The 15,079-nt window shown below is 45.0% G+C and overlaps 1 long non-coding RNA gene across 1 annotated transcript in view; it reads left to right on the plus strand.

The window, feature by feature from the left end:
• LOC142045278 (uncharacterized) overlaps window positions 1-14,631 on the plus strand; it is a 33,304-nt gene extending 18,673 nt beyond the window's left edge. Inside the window, exons 2-3 of the long non-coding RNA XR_012654555.1 lie at window positions 8,056-8,187; window positions 8,409-14,631. This is a non-coding gene — a long non-coding RNA (uncharacterized LOC142045278). The remainder of the gene's footprint in view (window positions 1-8,055; window positions 8,188-8,408) is intronic.
• The last annotated feature ends 448 nt before the right edge of the window (window positions 14,632-15,079 follow it).

Below are 15,079 nucleotides of genomic sequence, written 5' to 3' on the forward strand. Positions count from 1 at the left end.
CATTTGAATGCAATGGATACCTTACAAATGAACAGAGCTGGAAAGGTGTTTAATTTATGAACCAGGACATACTTCTAAATAATGTCTAATTAAGTTCATTCATGACCTGGCACATGATGCCTAGCTTAGTCTGGGCATTGCAAACCATTAGTAAACATTTTAATTGTAATAATTGCCACTGGCAGCAATTATTTTCGGGAAGGCGGCTAATTTCAATCAGCAGAGGGAATCTGAAATGTGAGGAACACCCGTCCTGTCTTTTTAAAATAGCAACAAAAACAGCAGCACGCCAGCGTGACAAATACTTGGCTTCACTTCGTAGGAGTTCTGGTGAGACTCGGAGAAGCTGAGGACATATTCGCAGGCACTTGAAACCACCTCCTTCACCAGCAACCCCAAAGGCAGAGCTAGAAGGAGTGATGGACCATGCTGCTAGCCCAGAGCCTGCAGGACAGGCTGCTTTTGGAAGACGTGGATGTAAGACACCGACAGGGTGGTGTCCATGCAAAATCTTCTACGTTATTGCTGCGGCTGAGATGCAATAGCTGCTCGCGCTGACTCTGGAGGCTCCCGGCATCGCAGCGCGGTTTGTTAGCTGGGCCGAGAGCCAGCGTCCTGCCACGCTGCTGGTGCTGCTCTGCCAAACTCAGAGGGAGCTGCCGTTGTTTACGCTGGCGCGAACCACCTCCATGTTTAATTTCTGAAAGATGGAAAAAACTGGACCCCCGTCCAAAAATTCAGAATTGAGTACAGGATTGTTGTCAAATGCTGTAATTAGACACAGAGCTGCAGAAGAGGAATAAAGTACACCATTATTTCTTTGTTCAATTAACTTTTCCACCCAAGCCCTGTGATGCTTACTGGGAAGACGTCACTTGTAATTTTTTTCCCCGTGCACTCAGCGTGGTTCCATCTTACAGGCACTTTAGCACTGAATTAATTACTATGTTAATGGATGTCTATAGTCCATTAGTAAATTAAGACCTGATGCAAATTCTCTTGGGGGGAACGAGAGGGGAGTCTATTTAGTACCAAATCATTCAGTTCGTTGCCGATGGACTTTAAATGTTCAAAGGCAGGAAGAGAAGTACTTCAAAGATGCTTTAATTTGAAAAGCATAAGGGAAGCTGATCTCAAGGCCTGTCCATGTTACAGACCGTACAGCAGCAGATGAGTGAGCTTTGAATTTATTATCAACCATACCACTAGGGAGTGAGTAGGATCAACCTGTACCACCAGGTGTTTTCTTCAAATAGCGACTGACCACGTGGGTGTTTAACTTATTTTACCTGGTGCTTGGAAGGATACTGGTAGCCTGAAATTTTGTGGGGATGTAAACTTAAATGAGTGAGGTTGCTCCTGCCCACTCTCCAAATCTGGCAGGCTTGGTCATCCTTGAACTCCAAAACAAATTTTGGAGAACCCAGCGACGCAAGGGCGAGGAAAACGAAGGCAGGAATAAGCACAGTATCTTTGTAACTGGCACAGATCTGCTTTGGCCCCTGCCCAGAGGTCCTTTTCTGTCTGCCTGAATCCTGAATTTGTCTGAATGTGTCAGAAGTGCTGCTGGTATAGGTGGTGCCATCATTTTGGTGCAGTTTGGGATCACCCCATTGCAGTCGGCTGCGGTGATTGAGGATCGCGGTGTGCCCGGGTTTGCGGGTGCTGCTGCTGGTCGTCGCGGACCCACAGCCTCCATCCTCACCTTGCCCTGCGCTGGTGACCTGCAATGGGTAGTCTTAACCAGGGTTGCTTTGCCTATTACGGAGATATAAATAACAGCTGTGTGCTCAACCTGATAACGCTTGACTCCTGCCTGAGCATTACTGCATTTTCTGCATTATAAATACAAGCCACGCTTATGCATTTTGCCTTTAATAGTATACAAAAATGAAATTTGCTTCATAAGGGATGCGGTCACAGACCAAAAACTGTTCGTGTGGATTTTTCCTCTCTGCCGGCAAAAATACAGCAGTTAATTAGGCTGGAAAACCCAAAGGAAAGTGAATTCAGATGGCCAATCATGGAGTGGCATGGAAAATATCTCCATGACAACAGAAATTTACAGCACTTCAATTTTAATATATCAAAGGATAAGGGTAATTTCACAACCACTATGCAGAAGATATACCCCTTTCTCTTTCTCTTGATAGTTCCTAGATAAAATGGAAGCCATGTTAATATGGTCCCAGATGTGAAAGCGAAAACAGGATTATGAAACCTAAAAGTTCTGAATGCAAATACACCAGCAAGGTGAAAACTTGCTCTGCTGCATAGGACAAACATTTGGGCCTTTTTTTGGTGACATGCTGCATTATATCATAGTAATTTCTTCACACATTTTAATGTTATGTACCTATTTACTAACATAAGGCTCAGCATGGTACATATAGCATAAGGAGGTACCAGTTGCCATCCTGAGCAGCGCAGTCCACCTCTTGGAGACATTATCACTAATTGTCATCTTTTGATGTTACTGTTTTATACCCCATAATGAATTCCTTATACCCCATAATGAATTCCAAGACGAAAAAGAAAAAAGAGGGGGAAAGATGAGTTTAGAGATCACGGATATATATCTAAAAGTCTGACCTACATTCTCTGCTTATAATGAGCAGGAGTATTATGTTTCCATTTTAAATACTGCATTCAATGTATTTTGTAAATGTTTCCATAAGCATGAATGTCTCTTGTAGAAAATGTCTTATAGTATTTAGTAGGGGGTGAATCAATCAGGCATCCAGAGATATTTTTCCTGGTTTCGGCTGGGATAGAGTTAATTTTCTTTCTAGTAGCTGGCATAGTGTTATATCTTGGATTCAGTATGAGAATAAGGTAGGTAACACACTGATGTTTTCAGTTGTTGCTAAGTAGTGTTTAGACTAAAAGTCAAGGATTTTTCAGCTTCTCATGCCCAGCCAGCGATAAAGCTGGAGGGGCACAAGAAGTTGGGAGGGGACACAGCCAGGACAGCTGACCCAAACTGGCCAAAGGGATATTCCATACCATGTGATGTCATGCCCAGTATATAAACTGGGGGGAGTTGGCCTGGGGGGGATCGCTGCTCAGGAACTAACTGGGCATCAGTCGGCGAGTGGTGAGCAATTGCATTGTGCATCACTTCTTTTGTACGTTCCAATTTTTTTGTTATTATTATCATTATTAGTGTCTTCCTTTCTGTTCTATTAAACTGTTCTTTTCTCAACCCACGAGTTTTACCTTTTTCATTCTGATTTTTCCCCCCATTCCCTTGGAGGGGCAGGGGGGAGTAAGAGAGAGGTTGCATGGTGCTTAGTTGCTGGCTGGGGTTAAACCAGAACAATATTTAATTACTGATTTCACTAAAATTAATCTATTTGTATTTTAAGTTAAAAATCAAACTTACGTATGATGGTATCAGCCGTTGGTAATATTTACTTTTAAAAAAAAATCCTAATAGAAAACACATCACTTTTGATTAGATTTGATAGGATGTGCCTATATATAAAAGAGCATTTCACTACTCTGCCTACAAAGAGCTCATCTCCTCTCATTTTCTCATTTTCACACATTTGAGCATGTTTTGCATGGCTCCTTCCAACCAGCCATGCCTTCCACTTGTCCTCTTGGGCAGTGCTGGCTGTGAGTGTGCAGGGAGAAATATGCTGTCTATAAATATATGAAAATGGCAGGGTGAGGAATCACCGCTGCCTTCTTGTTTGTTTTCTGTAATACAATATGGAAAGTACTAATAGGATTAGCCTTTTGTGATGAGTGATAACAATATATTAAAAACAAATGTTAATAGGCAGCATGAAATCGCTAACAAAGTAGAAAATTGCTAATAAAATTCAATGGACCTAATTTGAACTTTGATAATGCATCTAGCTTTGAGAGGCCTTTTCCACAAAGCAAGCGGTGGGGTGGTGAAAGAGAAGGATTTTCGGCGCAGAGCCCAAGGCTGCTACTCTTTTGAACATTTTTCCTGCCACAAAGTAACCTCCAGCAACTGGAAAGTGAAAATTACCATGCTTTCAAATAATCCGGAGAGGGCTGAATTCTGTCTGAATGTATTACCTGCGTGGAAACCTGTGTGTTTGGGTACCTACCCAACCCTTGTCGAGACACAGTGCTCTCCGGTGATACAGTGCAAACGAGAACGGGTAGAAAACTTGGCTTTTGGGCACTTTTTGTTCCCTTCTGCGTACTGCTCTGGCCAGCCCTAAAATCGTCCAGGCTTCCAATGAATCTGCAGAGCTGGGAGGGGAAAACAGCAATCTGGGTGAGCTGGGAATATGGGGACCTGAGTCCGAGCAGGACAGGAACTGGGGAGAGCAAAGATTGCTGATACCTTCCCCGCAATGCCCCAGGTTCTAGCTCTGTAGGGCATCTTGGCTGACTTTGTCCTCTGGCCAGGATATAACTGCTTCAATCTTAAGAGAAGCCTTGAAAATTCCTTTACTAATAAATAAATAAACTCAAAACAAGCCCAGACCAAAATGCATTTTGTGGGAAGGAAGCTGAGAGCATGGGCAGAAAGACCAGACGGTGCATGGAGGGAAAATTGGTAAAAGCAGACAAAGGAATTTAAAATGCACAACAAATAAATTAGTTGGATAAACAGCGGGGCCAAAAGGTAAACCAGAACAGAGACCTGTGTCCTGTAATAACTCTTTTAAAACTACTCAGATTAAAGGAGAAAGTAGAGATCAAACGTGCTAATTTAAGCAGATGCCAGGCTCAAAGGATAATATGGACCTTAATTACTTACTCTTACTCTTCCCTCTCTTCTCAACTAAGTGAATCTCCCAGCCAGTATTTTTGAGTTTTGCCAGACAGGAACCTGACTGCCCATTCCAACAAAGGGATTTGGCAAAGTCCTCCTTCTCGCCACGTTCTTCTTTCCATTTTTCCTTAGATTTAATTATTTTCCAGGCTGACCTTCTAGCTGCTCCCACACTGAAAATCACTTTAAAAAATATTTATGAACAAACGGGGGAACGGCTCGGATGCCATAAGGCCCTGCATCACTGTCAGTCAAGGTGATGCCCTTTTCCTTTCAACCAGCTCAGTGCTCCTTGCCCTTACTCATTACATCCCCTTGGTTGTAGACAAAGGTCCTGCCACTTGTTCTGTCATACCTGATTTCTGCAAGTTTTTAGGAGCATTTAGCAACGTTTTCCCACTCACGTTTGAACTTTGGTTTATTTCCTCAATGTGGGTTGCTTTTGAACTTCAGAGTCGTTTCGGAGGGGTTCGGTGCCCTGGGTGCAGTGCCCAAAGGCTCCAGGCTAGATTTTCTGCCTTCCAGCACATGTCTTAAGAAAGCCAAGGAGAATCTCATAAACCTGTCGGAAAAGCTCTATGGCTTGAAAAGCTTTGTCCCAAATGCTAGAAAAGTAGAAGTTTTATTTTTCTTAAGCTCCTATAAATGATAAAAAAGTAATGTCAGTTTTACATTTAGTGGCAAAAATTCCTGCAACTGCAGGTGCAGTTTGTGGTTTCTGGGGAAGGGGACGCGGGGGACAAGACACTGGCGGGCCTGGGATGTTGCAAAATGTGCTCTGTCCTTTCAGGTGTCCCCGTGGGTGTCTGCTGGGCTGGTGGAGCAATGCTTGCTCTGGAGAAGGCAGCTGTGGGGCTGCTTGAGGGAGTTCCTCTGGATCTGCTCTGCAGGGGAACACCGGTGGCGAGGCAGAGTCGTCTGAAAAACCAGGACAAGGTTTTGCCAGACTGCTCAAGCACTCTGTTGTGCTGCTGTAATTCACATCTTCTATGGTGCTACTCATGGAAAAGTGTGGGGCATATCCCTAGTGTGGGGCATAAGGAGCTGTGCCTCAGATGAGGTTTTAACTAGATTTTCATTGCCATCCAAGTGGTTTTTGTGTATCAGACCAGCCACTTCAGGGTGCCTCTTGTCAACTGTCCCTCCAACCGAGACTGAAAGGCCCTGACATGTGCTGGAGAGCCGTACCCATTGAGGGATGGTTTTAAGGGATGGGTTTTTCAGCAGCACAGATCTCGGGGGACACCCCTCGTGCTCTCTGTGCCTTTGAGTAGCACCATCAAAAAAAAAAAAAAAGGCAGATAAAAATCCGGTAGCCATTTTGAAGCTTTTCATATCCTATGTCGTTAAAACTGCATGACTGAAGAAAAGTTGCAGTGGCAGCTTGCCCTGATGCCCCTTAGTCCCCCAGCGAGACCCTCCTCTGATGGCAGCGGGGGTTTGGGACAGGCACAGCAGGGTCAGGGCGACCGGTGTAGAGGGCTGGCACTGCCCACCCCCTGCAGCAACCGCCTTTCCACGCGGACGAGTGGATCCCTTGCGAGGACTTGTCTTATGCAGGGTGAAGGACTGCAGCTCTTGGAGGGCTTCCTCTGGGCAAAGACTCAGCCTCTTAAAACACCCCCTTTTCCTCCTCTCGGTGTAGGGGAATGAAAAGAAACCACCATGCTGTTGAGTCGCCCCTTCCTCATCACGGGGGGAATCAAGAAGTGTATCTGGTCCTACTTTTAAGCCTCGTGGGAGATAAGCAGAGGACAAAATATAAGGATGCCACCCCAGGAATAACTGGCTGCCTCTCCCAGAGAGTTACAGCAATTTTTGCTGTGTTAATGCATCCTATTACCAGACAGTGATAAACTTCTTTTCCTGCACTGTGAGTTTGATATTTGCAGCTGTGGGGCCACCCACCAAGAACATGTGCTGTGGTGGTTCGGTTCTTCTGAGGAATGTCCATTGCCCACATCACACTCTAGTTTGAGTTTATTTCTATTTCATAAAAATTTTCAAGATGTTGAAGTCATTGCGTCTCCATGGGAGCAAATGGGAAATGTATGTCAAGTGTGGTACAACAGAAAATTACCTTTCTTAATAGTTTTGTATTGTAAATGAGTAATCAGTCCACTGATAAGATATAATGACTTGGGACCAGAGAAAAGATTCAAGGAAAGGCAATGTTTTCGTTTTCTCTCACAAGTGACTCTCAGCTGAGAGAAATCATACTCTTTCTAGAATAGCAACTATAGCAACAGCAGGATTTGACTGGGTAGAGGTCAGAGAGTATAAGCTGTTTTTCACTGCTGATTTTAACATGCCATCCTCACAATTGGCTATTATTTGTGGCGTTAGGAGCCCTTTCCCGTGATTATATTTCATCTGGTGCTACGGCAGTGCTGAATAATTAAAGCTGTCAGCAAAAAAATGAAGTATCTATATACCTTTGAGAACAACTTCAAAATAATTTGATGTCCCAGTTATCTCAAGAAAATTATTAACAAAAGCAGCTATCCACAGGGCGCAGAAAAACATGCTTTGAGGGCAGCTGTGCATCTTTTCCACAGCATACTGCACAGAAAATTGTTGCCAGTGGCAGTCATATGAAATTCCCTGGTAACTGCAGGTGCATGATTTCTACAGGTGTGTTGGGGCTAAAAATTAAACACCCACCATAAGGGTAGGAGAGTGCAAAGCCAGTGCTTGAAGGTCAGGCAAAGGGGCATTCCTGTACTCAGCCATATTTGCTCATTAACCCATGTCTGTTTTTAGGAGGGAAAAGGTACATGACACATTTTCATCTTCATGTCCCAAGTCGTGTCCTGACCTGCTGTGCTACTTTCTGGGTTTTGTCAAATATATCGGTTCACAGTATCCTGTGCCCCACCAGGATGGAGGCGGCCAGAGGAAAGGCTGAATTTTGTCCCTCCTCTGTTCTTGATCACTGAGCATAGCTTCACGCCTGCACTCCCACGTGATTTTCTGTTATGCTACGAATACAACTATCACACCATTTTGGAGGGGAGATGAGGGTGGTACGGAGAATATACAGCATTCTTTGCAGCCACAATAAAAATTTAAGTACGTTGGTGTGGGCTGCTCCGGACATGAAGTTCAGGAGGAATAAACCAAAAGCAGCAGCGCTTTCCCTGGGGATGGATGGTCTTTCTGTGTGTCTGTACAGCAGGGGTATTCATCCGTCACGGGCTGTGTGTTTGTTCTGAATGGGCTTCCTCTCGGTGTGGGGCTGCATTGCCAGTCAGAGGGATCTCACCGCCCTTCATGGCTTTCATTTGCAGGGAGGGATGCACGTGCAGCTATCGAGGACCTCCTGTAACAGAACCATGCTAGAAAAACAACTCTCCTCTGAAATTCCTTGCTGACATCAACACAACTCAGTCACTCCAAGGACGCGAAATCTCAGCGCACAGGTCCGTACAACAGGCACCAGCTGCTCATGTTGTAGGACTTCAGCAGAGCTGTGTGAAAAATGTGCAACTAACTTGCTAAATACAGGATAATACAGTGGCAATGCTCTTTGCATAACGGTCAGGGGCTGGCAAGGTTTTCACAGGGCTGTAAGGACTAGCTTAGTTTTGCAAAATCCTCTGATAGAAATGTTACATTGCTTCCATTTTTCCTGTCTTTTTAGGTTCTCTGCATCATAAAGGAAACGTGCGTCTTGTGTAGTTCTGTACAATAACACCCTTACAGCTGATGCTGAAGTTAAAGATAAACCCTTATCTTCCCTGGGTTGCTTGCATTAAGCTCCACAAATCCTGAAGCCATTAAACACACACAGACCTGAGCCTTGATGGAGCTACTCGCACACTCGGTTACGCAAGTTTGTATGAAGGCATTTAGCTCGACAAAGACATCAGAAACCTAGATAATATCTATTTGCAATTATATGTACTAATTAGGCACATAGCTCAGCAGGAAAGCTTCCATTTGCATACACAAGTGCCAGATGGATGTTAGTCATCTGTGTGTACCTGCAAAGCCTGGTGCTTCACGCACAGGTTTGCTAAAACCCAGCACTCACATGGCATCGGTGCAGCCGATACGCTGAAGAAGGGCAATAGGATTCCCTCTCTAAAGCCAATGGAAAGAGTCAACTTATTTCCCCGGAGTCAGAACTGCTTTAGGTTGCCCTTCCGCTGGAAACTTGGTTTTATCTGTGTTGAGTCTGGGAAGTTATCGCATGCCCAGAGGTTGGGGTGGCTTTATTTACAAGCCTGTTTGTGCACCACATGGAGCAGTTTAATAATTGGGGTTTTGTGAAACTTGAGTATCTGCTTTTAATAAGATCGCCTGCAAGCATTCAGATTTGCTCTTGCGTAGGGTAATAGACTTCTTGTGCCTTTTAGGGGTCCCACTCCTTCAAGGCAGACATATAGCAAGCTGCTTTGCTCCTTGTGTTGGCCTAGGGCTTTATTCCACTCTCTCTATATACACATGTATATGTAGTCCACACTATATACATAGTGTAGAATAAAGTATATATGTATACATGTATGTATTTGGAGTCTGGGGACAAAGAAATACATCTATATATAAATATATGGAGTGAACCACTTGGCAGGGGGATTCAGCTGTGGAAGAGAGGCTATTGCTCTTGGGGTCGGTATGTCCTCCGGCAGCACATCAGTGCACAGGGGCTCGCCCGCGGCTCCGTGCTCCGGTCGGCACACAGCACTGGGATGGAGCCTGTGAGGGTTTGCTGGTTTTGCTAGGAGAAACTCACGGGGCTGCAGAAACTGCACCATGGGGTTGCAGCTTGAATCCCCAGGTCCTGTTCCCAGCTCTGCCTTGTATTTGTGTATGTTTAGCTTATGACTTCTGCCCTTTTCTTCTTTCCTGCCATGCTTTAAGCTTTATTGTGCTTATTTACCTTATCAAGCCCTTATGGCAAAGTCCATCTCCTTCTGGATAGATGTAAAGCACATTATACATTAATGTTTGGTGCACTTAGGTTATGCCTACCTGGTACATTGCAGCTGCTGTGAATTCAGTATTAGTTGACTTTGTATCACGCGGGATCATTAATAGTTCCCTCCCATGCTGGTATTCGCAGAGCATTTGGGTCAGCACTGGCATCTGATTTGGACATGTCTTCAGCGTGGCTGCAGAGCACATGGCAATAGCAATCACTGCCTGTGCAATGGAAATGGCAATGGAAATGCTGCTCCTCCCTTCTGCCCTTCCTTTCTTTGGGGACTTCTCCCCAACTTGGAAATCAATACAACCTGCTAATCCATACACTGCTAAAAATTGCTAACTAAACATGCAATTCTCGAAAAAGGACATAACTTCTTTTTCGCTGCTTTGATCCCTTGTTCAGTGCAACTTATCTTACCCTCTGTTGGCATTTAGCTGTTTGTGGGGTTTCTATATGATTATGGTTATTAAGCTGTGTTCATATTGCATTGCTGCTTTGTGCTGCATCCCTGCAAGTGACTCCACTTGCCACTAGCACAGCAGCTGCACAGAACATTAGGTAAAGAAAATTCATCCACCTGTGATGGGAGTTCCTCAAAATGGCAGAAAACCAAGGCAATAAATCAAGTGCATAAATATTTGCATCACAGTCTAAACCTGCAGGGCACACAGAAAGGCCACATATTGTTAAATCTCCCATTATTTATTGCTTTATCAGACAGAAGCATTATTGCACTGTAAAGGATATATACTTTCCCCACCATGAGGAGGAAAGAACCGTATAGTACCAGCAAATCAGAATATAAATTGCTGAGATATGCAAGGGTCGATCCTAAGCCCACTGGAGTTGAGGAAAGATTCTCATGGCTGAGAAGTTGTGCTTCTGGTCACACTTTTTCCCCGTCTCTCTTTCTTTCCAATTGCCTAGTAGAAAATAAAAGCCTTAAAGCGTTACAGCTGGTGTTGTTTAAGGAAGTAGGGGTCAGCTTTTTGGTTGTAAATAGGGATTATTTGGGAAAAGCAATGGACAGTGCATTGCTGAGCAAATGTCCAAGCCGTGTCTTCACTTTAGGAACCTCCCAAGCTAACAGGTTTGGTACTGAGTGAGCAAACCTACCTGCAGCTGCAGTACTCAGAAATAAATGAGGGCCAAACTCATCTCTGTTGTCTCTGATGTGGATGACCTGGGGGGAAAAAAAATAGCAAAAGGTTATAGTTGGCTGTTTCTCTTCCAGAAATACAGACAAAGCCACAGCAGTGAGTATCTCAGACCCCTCTGAGGCTTTTCCCCCTCCAAACTCATGTAATGTGGCCAAAAACTGAAGGCAGGATTCTGCCTTCTATGACCGGCAGTGAAACACACGGTGGGAAATTCAGTGGTATGTTATGTGCATTGAGGGATATATTTCCATCTATATTTACATCTAGATCATGGTAGGATTTAGATCAGACTGATCTTTCAGTGTAATGATTAAATAAAGAAGCATAAGGTATTTATATGAGTTAACCTGGGGCTGAAAGAAAAAAATGGGAAAATAAGCAGCCAACTGTTCCCATTTGGGATCAAACAAACAGGATTTTTTTTTGTCAGATTGAAATTAAAATGATGTTTGGGTTGGGGTTGGTTTTTTTTAGGCTTTTATCCTTCCTTAAAACAGACATTAAACTAGATTCCAAAGGAATTTACCATAAAACCCAGCAGCAAGGTTAAAAGCCAAGATATTGCCCGTTTTGTCTGAGGAAAGAAAATGTTCCCACAGTGTTCTCAAGACTGAAAGCAGAAATGTGCTGGAGATGAACAACAACACTAATCACAAGTACTGTGTAAACACATGAACGTTACCCCAGATTCCTGGTCAGTGGGGCCAGCGAGCCCTCCGTCTATCCCTCAGCCACACACGCGGCTCAAGCTCGGCATTTGGCAAAGAAGAGTAAGTCTCGGAGCAACTGTGACTGTTCCTGGAGAAAAGTCAGTCCTTGCCATGGGGAAAGCAGATGCATTTGCTTCATGATAATAGTTTACAGGAAGCAAGTCTTATTTTCCCCCAGAAGTACAGCTTGGAAAAGCCACAGCTCTTTGCGGCTTCCCACGATGTATGTGAAAGGCAGGTCTGGTCACTGAAGAGCGTGCAGTTAAGTAGTACTTGAGAAAGCTAAGCCACAGAAGTTGTTGGGTTTTTTTTGGACTGTTTTCAAACAATGAGCCTTTAAATGTTGGTTAACTCCTTATAAAATGGTGCTAGGCCAAGTCCTGTTCCTCTGGATGGGAAAGCCTTGTGATTCACCGACGAAGGTAAATTGTCTGAATTTCTTTATATATTTCTCCCACTTTTTAATTCAAAATTGAAAGAATTAGTATAAATTGGACTAATTTTTTGCTCCACCCTCCAAACAAAAAATATTTTTGTAATAAGAAAAATATTAGGTATATGGGTTCAGTGCTGTATTGCTACAAACATATCTGCCTACAAAGAACGTACTGCGGGTAAGGGAGACAGGCAGAGTTAGATGTGGAAGCAGAAATTCTCTAGTGAGATTTGGTCTAGGGGACTAAAACATCCACAATCACCAGGTCACAGAAAAAAAATGTCCTTTTTTCTTGCCCTGTGTAGTCCCCCAAATCTTTTCAGTGAGCTTTAGGGACACTGCTGGTCTTAGGGGCTGATCTCAGCCCCTGAGACCGTACAGGTGTTATATAATGGAAAAGACAGATTTATGCAATCTAAAGGGGTCCTGGGGTGTGCACAGAGCAGGGCTGAGCCCTCGGACAGAGCAGGGCTCCAAGGGGAGCATCTATTCTCCTTCTCCTGTATTCCTCCACCCCAGCAGGCACCCAAACCTGCAGCTACCGCGGGAAAAAATGTAGAACATGTCCTTCTTTGGGGAACTTTATTTTGACTATGCCCATAAATGGAAAGATTTTGAATCAAAGCTATTCCCACAGGGAACCAAAAGGTTCAGGGTGTTTGTTTATCTCTTTGTCGCTAATAAAACCAAATCGCCTTTTAAAAATAGTCCTTGTGCCTTATGCAAACAGGCAGGGAATGATGCAGCAGGCGGGGAATGAGACTGGAAAATGAGTGATCTCGAAATTATTTCTCCATCTGCTATGAGGTTTGGGGAAGCTCCCAGGTCTCTGCTTTGCCGCATGAAGCCCCGGAGATACAGGACCCTTCTGCCAGGAGATATTTGCTACTGCCTGTGAGGTGCCACCCCTGTGGCTATCACACTTGAGGGCTCGCAGCCCTCTGCATCCCCAGCCTTGCACGTCGAGCGCTGGCTGACATGAGTTGCAGACAGCGTGTGACCAGAAGTGAGCTACCCCTTCCTTCTCTTGGGGCATCGCAGAACTAACACCTCTCTTCTAAAGCTCGTGCCAGACACCTCTCTCTCACCCATCTTGCTACCCAGTAGGAACCTACCACAGAGGAATGGGTCTTCCTCCCTTGTCGTTCAGTGACTGCGACCAACAATCAGGCTGGGAACCACTGGTGCTTTCATGCAAACATTTCTAGGGCCAAAACCTCAAATAGGACCTGAGGTAACATGACGGCAATCTCCTGAGGAGCTGATCAATTGAATATAAGAATTCCTTGGAAAACCAGTCATTTGTTTCTCATTAGATGTGATTTTTGTGCCAGACTCTCCTGTCAGACCCAACACAATGTACATGTCTCAGGGGGGTGGCGGAGGAGACTCCTCCTGGTGCAAAGAGCCAAAGAGAGGAGCTGCGGGAGGGTGCCTGCTCTTTCCCTCGCTAGCTGCACCCTGCTGACAATAGCCATTGTGTCTCCAGTGGGAGAAAAAACCCAAATCACTCCATGTGCTGGGGCAGCCCGATTGGATCTTCAGTATTTGTGGAACAAGCTGCAACCAGGAGAAGTGGAAGGGCTGTTATAACACTCTGAGCACATGAGAACGGACGGGCTCCTGGCACGTCGCAAGCTACAGGTCAACCAGCCACTGGCAGTGAGGAGGGCTGGCGTGGGCGTCTATTGGGTTTACACCTGTGAATCCTCATATTAAAGGTCTTGATGAAGCTCCTCGGTGTTAGTAGAGGAATGAGGCTCAAAGTGCAAGAACAGGAGAAAGGGTGGGACAAACCTGGAGACAGCATTGCCTAAACACACACATCATCTTTCAGCTCCTTCGTAAGTAACGTTAGTTCTCTCATGTTTCATTTACGCCCAGCTAAATGAGTGCAGGCACCTTCGGGGACAGTGGTGAAGATGCAATGCTGTAGTACTACTACACGGGCTTGCATTTGTAAAATGTTTTTAAACTGCACGTTTGTCAGCAGATAAATGCAACTTTGAAAATCATCAGGAATAAAACAGCAGTGGGAAGCTGTGGACGTGACCTACAACTGGCCTGGGATGGCAGAGCCCTTCATCTTTATCCACCGATCTGTATCTAAAAATTTAGATCAAAATTAAATAGAGCTGACTCTGAAAAAAGCATACACCTCTCTAAGTGATTAACCATGCATTTCAGTGCCCAGTGCTGAATGCTTGTTTATTAAACCCTTGGCCCCAGGTGGGACGACTTCTTACCACATGAGATAATGCCACTGGCTGACGTCAGGAAAGCTCTGCGTGTGCACGACCGTCTGTGAGTTCGGTGCTTATAATCCAGCCAAGCTTATAATTCTCCAGGGTGGGACATTAATATTAGATGAAAGCTCAGATAATGAAAATGGCTTTCATAGTGAGCATTTTGTTACCTCCCAAGAAACAGTAAGAAACAACATCTTACACTTCATTTTTTCTGGCCATTGGTTTTCCTTCAGGTAGGTGCTCTACAAAAGGCAAGGCATCGAGCCAAGAGCCTGACTTTACTCAGCAGAGTACTCTCTCAATTAGATTTTTTTCCCCTCTGATGAGGGGAAAAAGGTCAGGGAATGACGGCCCCACTTTCCACCTAGTTCACCGTACTTTGTGGTGCTCTAGAGAAGGGGAAGTGGAGGGGGGTGTGAGAAGGGGAGAGGGGGACGGTGGGGTGTAGGAGGTGGGGAGATGGTAGCGTTCATGGTGCCGTTTGGCCGCTCCATGGGTCGGGCAGTGGATGTTTCAGCCCTTCTGCGAGAGGAAAGGTCGGGAGGCTGCCTGCAAGAGAGACCCCATGTGAAACAACTCTCCCACCAAACAGCCAGCCCCATTCAGACAGCAGAGAGAGATTTGCTGATGGTTTTTCTCATGTGGCACAAAAGTCACCCAAAGGACTGTCACTGTTTCAGCGGCACCAATGCAAAGGTGTGCGCTGTGTCCTCTCACCGGCTTCAGGACTGCGCTTTCTGAGCCAGCAGCAGCTCTGAGCCCAAGTGCCCTTGCCTACAGCTGTGTGCCACCTTCCACCTCGGTGCTGAGCCACTAATGAGGGCTT

The sequence above is a fragment of the Buteo buteo genome, chromosome 27, assembly GCF_964188355.1.
Source record: "Buteo buteo chromosome 27, bButBut1.hap1.1, whole genome shotgun sequence".
Taxonomy (NCBI): Eukaryota; Metazoa; Chordata; class Aves; order Accipitriformes; family Accipitridae; genus Buteo; species Buteo buteo.